Raw genomic sequence first — 9,099 nt, forward strand, 5'->3', positions numbered from 1 at the left:
TAATTGTTTTCTTTCCTTTTAAATAAAACATAAGTGAGAGGGCTTGTATAAATTAAATGTGGTGGACTTGATTGTTCCAACTTCCAATCAATGCATTCTCTTTAATGGATTGTTTCAAAAAAAAAAAATACCACCTTCTTTTTCTCAGTTTCCCACCATCAAATCTAGATAATTAATTTACAAATATAAACAGGACTAGAGGAGTATTATTTTTTTCTAAAATATCTTATTTAATTGTGTCCATTAAAACTATCTTTTAATAAAAACCCTCTAACTCTCTTAATATATGTAATTATTAAGAATATTTTAAGACAAAAATTATAAAATTAAAAGACAAAATGAATTAATATTTTATGTTTAAGATAAAGAATTTCTTATTCAACTTATGGTAAGACTAAGAATACGATGGAGTATAATACGACTCGCTGCCATCTCAAAACAAATAAAGGCAACACGGCAAGAATAAAAGTGCTTGAACATTTGAACCTATGGGGATGGCAATTCCCTTCGTGTCATCATGGACTTTACCTACTCTTGAATCTCGTAGCAATTAAGTTTAATGGTCATTTGATGTTTCATCCGGTAAGAACGACTGGAGAATAATCAAAGAATAGAATTGGTTACCACTAATGCAAGGAAAAATTTTGGCCATTAATATAAGTTAGTTATAGTGTTTTTAATATTTATTTTTTAATTTTATTCTCATTTAATTTTTATTGAAAAGGGAGAAAAAAGAGAGACATGAAAATAATTTGTTGATGCAGAAAAAGAAATAACTTTAATGAAGATAAAATAAAAATATTCTTTCAATTTAATATATTTTTTGATATATTAAAATATGTCAAAAAAGACTTATATTAAAGATTAGAATGATACATCTATTAATTAATCTATTAATATATAAAAGTAGAGTACAAGGCATGAGTATCTAACAGCATGACACGTGACGTCACCAAAGATCAGATAAATGTTCTTTTAAAAAAAAAAAGGCCACATTTTTTTACCTATGTTTCTACCCACATTTTCACGAAATGTTTATTATTAGAGAGAATTTTTCGGTCAACATGTCATGATTTTTTTCAGGATATGAACGATTATTCAAATTATTCTATATTATCTAAAGACACTTTGAAAGTTTGTATTTGGAATGTAAAACATAGTTATGCCACTTAAAATTTAAATTGGCCACTTAATAATTAAATTGATTTATAAATGGATAAATTATATGAAGAAGTATATTCCTAGAATATGGAAAGGTGTGGCAATTTTTAATTATATATTTATCGGATAGTTAGTTTATTTTAAACGTTGGGTATAATCACAAAATCCGGATTTTGCGTGGCATTTTTTATCATTATATATTAAAATGCAATCTTCTACAAGAAATCCCTCATAAAATCATATAAATTTTCCTTTTAAAAAAAAAATCCCACCTTTGTTAACTATTTTTTTAAACTATTTTCTACCCATGTTTCTAATAGTCCTATATATCCGTGTTGGCGATCGTGTTTAGTTTAAACTCGCAAACCGAGAACTTCTTCTTTTTTCAAATTATTTTATATTATCTGATTTATAAATTGATAAATTATAGGAAGAGCTATAATCCCAATATCCAGAAACGTGGGGCAGTTTTTTTATTATATATTTATTAGCAGTTTCCTAAAATAAATTGGTTATAAAGATATTGGGGTAAATTTATCTAATTGTGATTTATATGATCGTGGCAGTTTTTTATTATATATTTAAATCAAATAATTGTATCTTTTATTAATTATTAATAAACCAAACATAAATCCGAAAATGTGTGGAGTATATTTATCACAAAGTCGGGATTTTGCGTGACAGTTTTTATCATTATATATTTAAATGCAATCTTCTACCAGAAATCCCTCATAAAATCATATAATTGTATCTTTTATTTATTTTTAATTATTAATAGACCAAAAATATGAGTAATCCCTTGGGCATCATCACGCATTGTTCAGTTTCATTTGACAGCATGTTTCTAAAACCCACATTCATGATGTGGTCTCATGTGCAGATCATGCCCACGTTGTATGATGCTTGCCTTGATAGTTATCTGATGTAGTATCTGCTGCACCATTCCAATGTTCCTTCATGTTCTTCTCCCATTGTTGATAGTGTTAGTCAGGATTTTGGGACTATAGGCGTTATGGCTCCCATTTTTTATGCAATTCCTTCCCTTAATTCGAGCAGGCAGAATTGGCAGATTAGAGTTAGTGTAGTTCGTCTGAGGACCATGCCTAGTTGCTATTCCCATGAAGAACTCTCCTCCATTGAGATGCTCCTTCGAGATGAGGATGCGAGTAATGCTTTAGTATCATTCCCTTTCTCAACATGTGGTATAAATCAATGCTTCATGTGTGTGTAGGGTGATAACATACATGCTCAGGTTAAGAGTCCCTTCATTACTCGTCACCTGAATAACTTCACAGAAGGGAAGCTTTGTGTTATTTCCTACTTCATGGTTACACCGAACTATAGGTCATATAGGACAACTGATCACCCATATTGAATGAACTTCATGTGTTCCACGGTAGTCCGTCCCCTTCCGAAAGATGATCGTATTCATCAGTTTGGATTTGCCTTCCGTTTGTTTGCTTATATCTTGTCAAATCAGTTTGATGATCACTACTTGAATGGTCTGTGTGTTGTATTGATGTTTATCTTATTCTGATCTCATTTATGGGTTATGTTAGGTGAATTAATGCATTTCCTGTTGTGCAGATGTCATCGGGATGTTGTCTGCTATTAGAGAGAAGGAGGAGTGCAATATCAATGGCCAGACTGAACACAGAGTTAATGTGGAACTGATGGACATGGGTATACATGGAAGTTGTATCCCTGATGTGTGGCCATATGTTTTGTGTTATTCATCTTTTCTAGATACACTTCTGATGACATCTATGTTGTTTATGTTTTTTAGAATGGAGAAGCTTGAGTGCACACTCTGGGGAGATTTTGCAGATGAGATTCTCCAATTCATGGCAAGGGATATATCCACTCCTGTTGTTGTCATTATCCAGCTATGTAAAGTTAGAGAGTTTAAATGTATGGTTAATATATTTTGAATAATCCTATAATTAATTCTATCCTCAATGAGTCTAACGTGTTTGTGTTGTGATTTTTGCCAAGAGGAGAATCTCAAACTCTATGTATTCTTCAAGAATCTTCATCCATCCCTCCATTCCTGAAGTGGAACATTTCATGTCAAAGTATGGTTTTGTGATTCAAATTTTCATTTGTAAAGTACTGAGATTTTTTCCTACATTCGATTATGTATTAATTTTATATAGCGTGATGACTAATGCGCACGATTTATGTAAAGCCAATATATTGCTTATAATTTTGGAAGCAAGTGGTGACAAACTCGCCTGGTGCAAATTGAAGGCGAAAGGTGTCGATGTGGGGCAAGTTCTGGTTAGAATTGCTCCCCAGTCAACAATGAATATTGTTGATTAGTTACTGTCTGTTGAATTAAGGCGAAAGATATATGATCTTCATTCATTAACTGGGGTGTGTATTTCCTATTTCTCTCTACTATTATTCATTGTTCACATAATGCTCTCAATTTCACACTATGCTTCTCAATATTTAAATATTTAGTTCTTTGTTGTAGGATGGTGTGTGCTGTTCTAGCAGATATAATATACTTTCGTATTGAGAAGGGTTGGATGTATGTCTCTTGTAAGCATTGCGGAAAAAAAGTGGTGCTCGATGGGGAGGGGTTTTTTTTGTGAGAAGTGTGCTTCCATTATTAAGGCGGTCGTACTAAGGTAATGCTTTTAGTACCATATGTTATACTTCTGAATGCTTGAGGAACTTGCATGACACTTTGTTCCTATTGGTTTAAATTGTTATCATAGGTATATGGTTACTTGTGAGGTTATGGATGAGAGTGGATCCTGCAGCGTTGTCATATTTGACAGCAGAGATGAGGGACCGCATTCTCAAACAGTTTGGTGATGAAGGGTATATCTATATTAATATATTTATTCAAGTGTTGATATGTTCTTGTGGGATATTATTTATTAAAAGATTTCTTGATGTATGTTCAGGTTGGTGATGGAGATGGAATCCCAGCAAGCATCTTAGAGCCCCTCGCTTGGAAGAGATACTTATTTAAACTACGTGTTCTTGAGGATTATGTAAGGGCATATTCAAACACATGTATTGCTGTGTGCTTGACCAATGATAAGGATATAATTCATTCCTATCAAAATTTAATAGCAGAGAAGATGCCATCTCAGAATCTTGCTATGGAAGCTGACATTCAGCATGAGGCTGTTGTTAGGCTCCCATCCAAGGGTGATATTGGAGAAAATGCTGATGTATCTTTGAAGCTCGAGATGAATGAGCAAGGTCCTGTGGAAGCTGATGGTGAAGGAAACAATAAAGATGATAGCTTGGCGGTTTTACGTTGTCGTGGGAAGGCAAAACGGAAGTTGACCATTGAAGATTAAACATTGTGCTTGTGTCTTCTGTTCAGTCTTATATTATGTCTATTTTGTTGTTCTTGATTACTTTAACCTTTTAATGTTGGTTTAGATTTTGTTTAGTTTTCTATGTTTATGTGCTTGGATTGGCAAGACTATGATTTGGTGCCCATATTACTTAATGCATATCCCAGTTCAGTTTTTCCCTCTTTAATTGCCTTGCTTAGCACATTTCCTATTTCTCATCCATAAAATGTGGTAATCTTCATTGATATATATTTTTATATATATACGACTTGGGAGTTCTTGACAATGTTGGTTTTCATATCGCCTGAGTAGAAAATTGATAATTTTATCAACAAATAGAGTTTGTTGTTTGATAAACAAACATTTTAAATTTAACAAAAAACTAAATGTTACTTAATATAATGTAATTTTGATAATTTTTGGATACGTATCCCAGTTCAGTTTTGCACCGTTACCTTGCGAGTTAACTTGTGAATCCTTAAATATACTTTGAAATCCGAATTAGGATATGGGGAATATATTTTATTTCTATTAATATGCCACATAATTTTTAAACTATTATATATTCACTTGAAATATAGGAAGAGCTATAATCACAAAATCTGGAAACGTGGGCAGTTTTTTATTACATATTTATCGGCAATTTCTTAAAATAAATTGGTTATGAGGATATTGGGGCATATTTATCCAATCGTGCTTATAACTGTTTACTATATACACCAAACAAGTGGTTATGCCACTAAATATTTAAACTACCCACTTATTATTAAAATTGATTTATAAATCAATAAATTATAGAAAGAGATATAATCACAAATCCGGAAACGCATGGCAGTTTTTTTTAATATATTTATCGGCTAATTTGATTTATAAATTGATAAATTATAGGGAGTGCTATAATTATAAAATCCGAAAGCGTGGGTTAGTTTTTTTTAATATATTTATCAGCAATTTAATACAATAAATACTAATATGTTGCCTAAATGTTTGTTCAAATTTTATGGAACACACATTTGATTCTATATCATATGTCTGTAGTTACAACTTTTATTTTTTTAGCTATTTATCTCCTCAATTTCCAGTATAAGTAATAATTTCATATAGAGTATGCTATTGGCCTATACAATTGTCTGATAAGATTAGGACTAATTATTATATTATTTATAATGGAGTGTTGGGTGACTAATCTCTACATTGACAATGTTTTGTTTCTTATTTTGTTATCATTTAAAGAAAATAAGTGGGAGGTGGTAAGATCGAGAACACCAAGTATTGTGTATCTTTTTATTTTTTGTGTTGATGAAAAGGAGTCAAACATTTTTTTATGCATTAGCTTTTCTTTGTTTGCACATCTTTTCCTGTAATTATTAAATAAGACAATATCGTATCAGACCCAAATATTATATTTTTCCTTTGTAATTATTAACTGTTATATTATGATGTGACACTATTACATCCAATATCTTTCAAATGTCTAACCATTTTATTGTCATTTGATTTTTTATATGGTAATAGACCATATTACACCCGTGCGTCTTGTACTAGTTTGAATGAACTTTAGAGAAAAGTTTTTTTTCCTTAATCATTAACCTCTACCCACAACTAACACCATTTTCATTGCCCAACATAGGCCCAATTTGACAGAGTGGTGGAAATCTCTTAAAAGCACGTTTTACGTAAGTCGAGACAAAACTCTTCTCATATACTTGTCTCATATTCTCCAAATTACTATTAAAAAACTACTTATAAGCTGTTCCAAACAGATTCATAATCTAATATGCTCTATCAGAAATTCTGCAGGTACATCTTTTTAAGAAAAACGACCAATTCCCATAATCACTTCTTTTTTTTGGCCAGCAATTCCCATAATCACTTAAACATTCTCTTTCATGCTGTATTATATAAAATTTGTTTCACATCCACCGACATAAAATTACTCAAAATAAACTAATCTGAACGCGGCCTAAGTAGGGATCATTTATTGATGGGCCAGACGCAGGCTTCTGCTGGGCAGTAAAGTGTTGGTGTCCGTCAACCCTCCCGCTTCTGGACCGCAGAATCTGCATTAAACAATAGTCACACACATTTTTAAATAAAGTTATACTCCTCTGGTCTTTAATATAAGATCTAATTGTTGAGTTAGTTTTGGTCCTAAATATAAGATCCATTTATCATATTTATCAATTTTCTTTAAATTACCTCTATGGATACTCCCTCAACCATAATCAAGTAGAAGAGGAAGATGGGGTATTAAAAAAGATGATTATAGTATTTTAGGAAAAATGTGTCACATTTCTTATAATTAACTAACTTACCTAACTTCCTTAATATAATCAAATTAGTTAAATGGGTCTTATATTAAGGATCGGAGGAGTATTTAGTATATGAAACCCAAAACACAACACGTAAATCACTGTAATTATCAATGATGATGGGCTCGCTCAAAACAAATCCAATAGAGTGAATTCTGTTTGATTATAAATGGACTTAATAACAATAAAACATAAAATAACTTTTAAAATTTTTTAAAAAAAATCTTATTTTGGAGAATTTATTACACATGAAGCAAGTTTTACAATATTACTAAATTGGTTTGCGCTATTTTAGTAAAATGGCTCAATGCAGACTCTAGTGGTCGGTTGGGGGATTTTTTTTTTAATTGGGGAGCGAAATTACAAAAATAAACGTATCATTAAAATACCAAGTAATAATTAAGAGAGTAAGTGGCTCAATTGGAAGAAAAAAGAAACCCGAATGACCGTTTGTTCTGATTATAAGCACTGCATTAATCCAATTTCCTTAGCATGACAAATAAAGAAGTTGAAAAATATGATATTAATGACAGAGCTAATATTTTACAAATATAGTTAAATAATTAAAATATTTTTATATCAAAAAGTGTATTAATAAGTTCTGAACTAGTAATAACAAGTATTGAACAGTAAATGACAAGAAATATATTCACAACAACAAGTTATTTATGAACAAGTTGTGAGCCGATAAATAGCTAATAACCAAAAATGTGCTGACACTTACAAGTATGATAATTTTTTTAAAAGTATAATATAAGGATATTTTAGTTATTTAATTATATTTATAAAATATCATATCATGTATTACATCTTTCTTTGTTATTTTCAATTCTTAAGTGCCTGAATTGAAAAATGATAATTTCAGGGCTTTTTTATATAAGCTCTTCCTTATTCATATCCGATCAACATGCTTCAATCTAGGTCATGCTGACGATTTTGCCCCTACTTTTGAAATTATCTTTTTGCCCTTCACACGCTCCCATAAAATCTGACTGCGAGATTACTGTTTTATCTAACATTTTAATTTTTTGTTTGTCCAGTTGACTTGGGATTTTATTTTATTTTGTTATTTTTGTATATGTATTTTTTTTGGCCAAAATTATTTTTGTATATGTATGAATTCAAAGATAAATGAAAGAGCAAAAAGAATTGTGGACAGCAAAAGGACACGGAGGTAGGCTGATGATTACCTGGCCCGCATTTAATTTGGCACTTGCGGTCACACCTTTGCATAAGCCTCGCTGCATTATCATTCAAAAATGAAATAAATATTTATTAAATAACGAAATGAATGAATGAATTGCCAATTTTGTACATCTTCAAAATTATGCAGTCTGCGTGTTCGGTAAATATCTTCTGTCGACGATAATTTTACTTTAATTTGAATACTTGAATTTAAATCATTATTTTTTAAAATAAATAATTACAAGAAAAGATGTTTTTAAATGTTGCAAGAAAAATCTTCAACTGTATTAACTTTCTATTAAAATATAATAAATTTATAACTTTACGTCTATTTAATATAGATGCCTTCTAAATAATAACTATTTATACTATAATATATTAAGGACAAAATAATCTGTTCATGTTAAGTTAAAGCAACTTATAAATAAAATTAGAAAAAACCTTCTCTTTATATCTTATAAATGAGATAAGAGGAATATGCTATAAATGCTGGTCACATAATAAACATAACCGAGATGTCCACCAAATTTGTTTATAATTCTTGAATGAGGAAAAATATAATAAAAAGAAAGGAGGTAATAAAAGAAATTATGGTGGAAATTTGAAAAGATGAAGATAAAATCAGAGATGTCTGGTAAATATTCAGATCTTATCGTCTGAAAGAAAAATGAGGAAGATGATGAGAGCTAGCTTAATTAGTTGGGGGGCTTAATTAACTCAATAATACTCAAATCAAACCCGATAATATTACTTTAAATAGCAAATATTTGTGATGAGAAATTGCAGAGTTAAGAGAACTTACTGTTACTTTGAACGCAAGCAGTTTGACAAGCATCAAGACAATCAGCAGCAGAGGGTTCCACAGTTTCCATATGATGAGAGAAAATCACCATCACAATCATCACTGCTACTATCATCTTCTTCATCATCATCTTCTTCTTCTTCTTTCTCTGATCTCTAACCCTGAAACAAAGATACCCTTCTGAGTTCTGACACAGGTTGGGTTAGGTTTCCATCTATATATACAAGAGAGGGATCTGGGATCTGGGGAAGATGAAGATGATGAGCTCTGGTTTCAAAAGAAGGCACATGGCCTCATCCACTTGTGCTGGCAGATG

At 31.0% G+C, this 9,099-nt stretch overlaps 1 long non-coding RNA gene across 1 annotated transcript; it reads right to left on the reverse strand.

Annotated features, from left to right (window-relative positions):
• Positions 1 to 6,327: 6,327 nt before the first annotated feature.
• Positions 6,328 to 8,224, reverse strand: LOC114756217 (uncharacterized). Its single transcript, XR_003741423.1, has 2 exons — positions 7,987 to 8,224; positions 6,328 to 6,544 (listed from the first exon to the last, which is right to left on the reverse strand). It is a non-coding gene; the product is annotated as an uncharacterized LOC114756217 (long non-coding RNA).
• Positions 8,225 to 9,099: the final 875 nt, after the last annotated feature.

The sequence above is a fragment of the Neltuma alba genome, unplaced genomic scaffold, assembly GCF_004799145.2.
Source record: "Neltuma alba isolate B1F8T4 unplaced genomic scaffold, ASM479914v2 tig00010377_pilon, whole genome shotgun sequence".
Classification (NCBI taxonomy): domain Eukaryota; kingdom Viridiplantae; phylum Streptophyta; class Magnoliopsida; order Fabales; family Fabaceae; genus Neltuma; species Neltuma alba.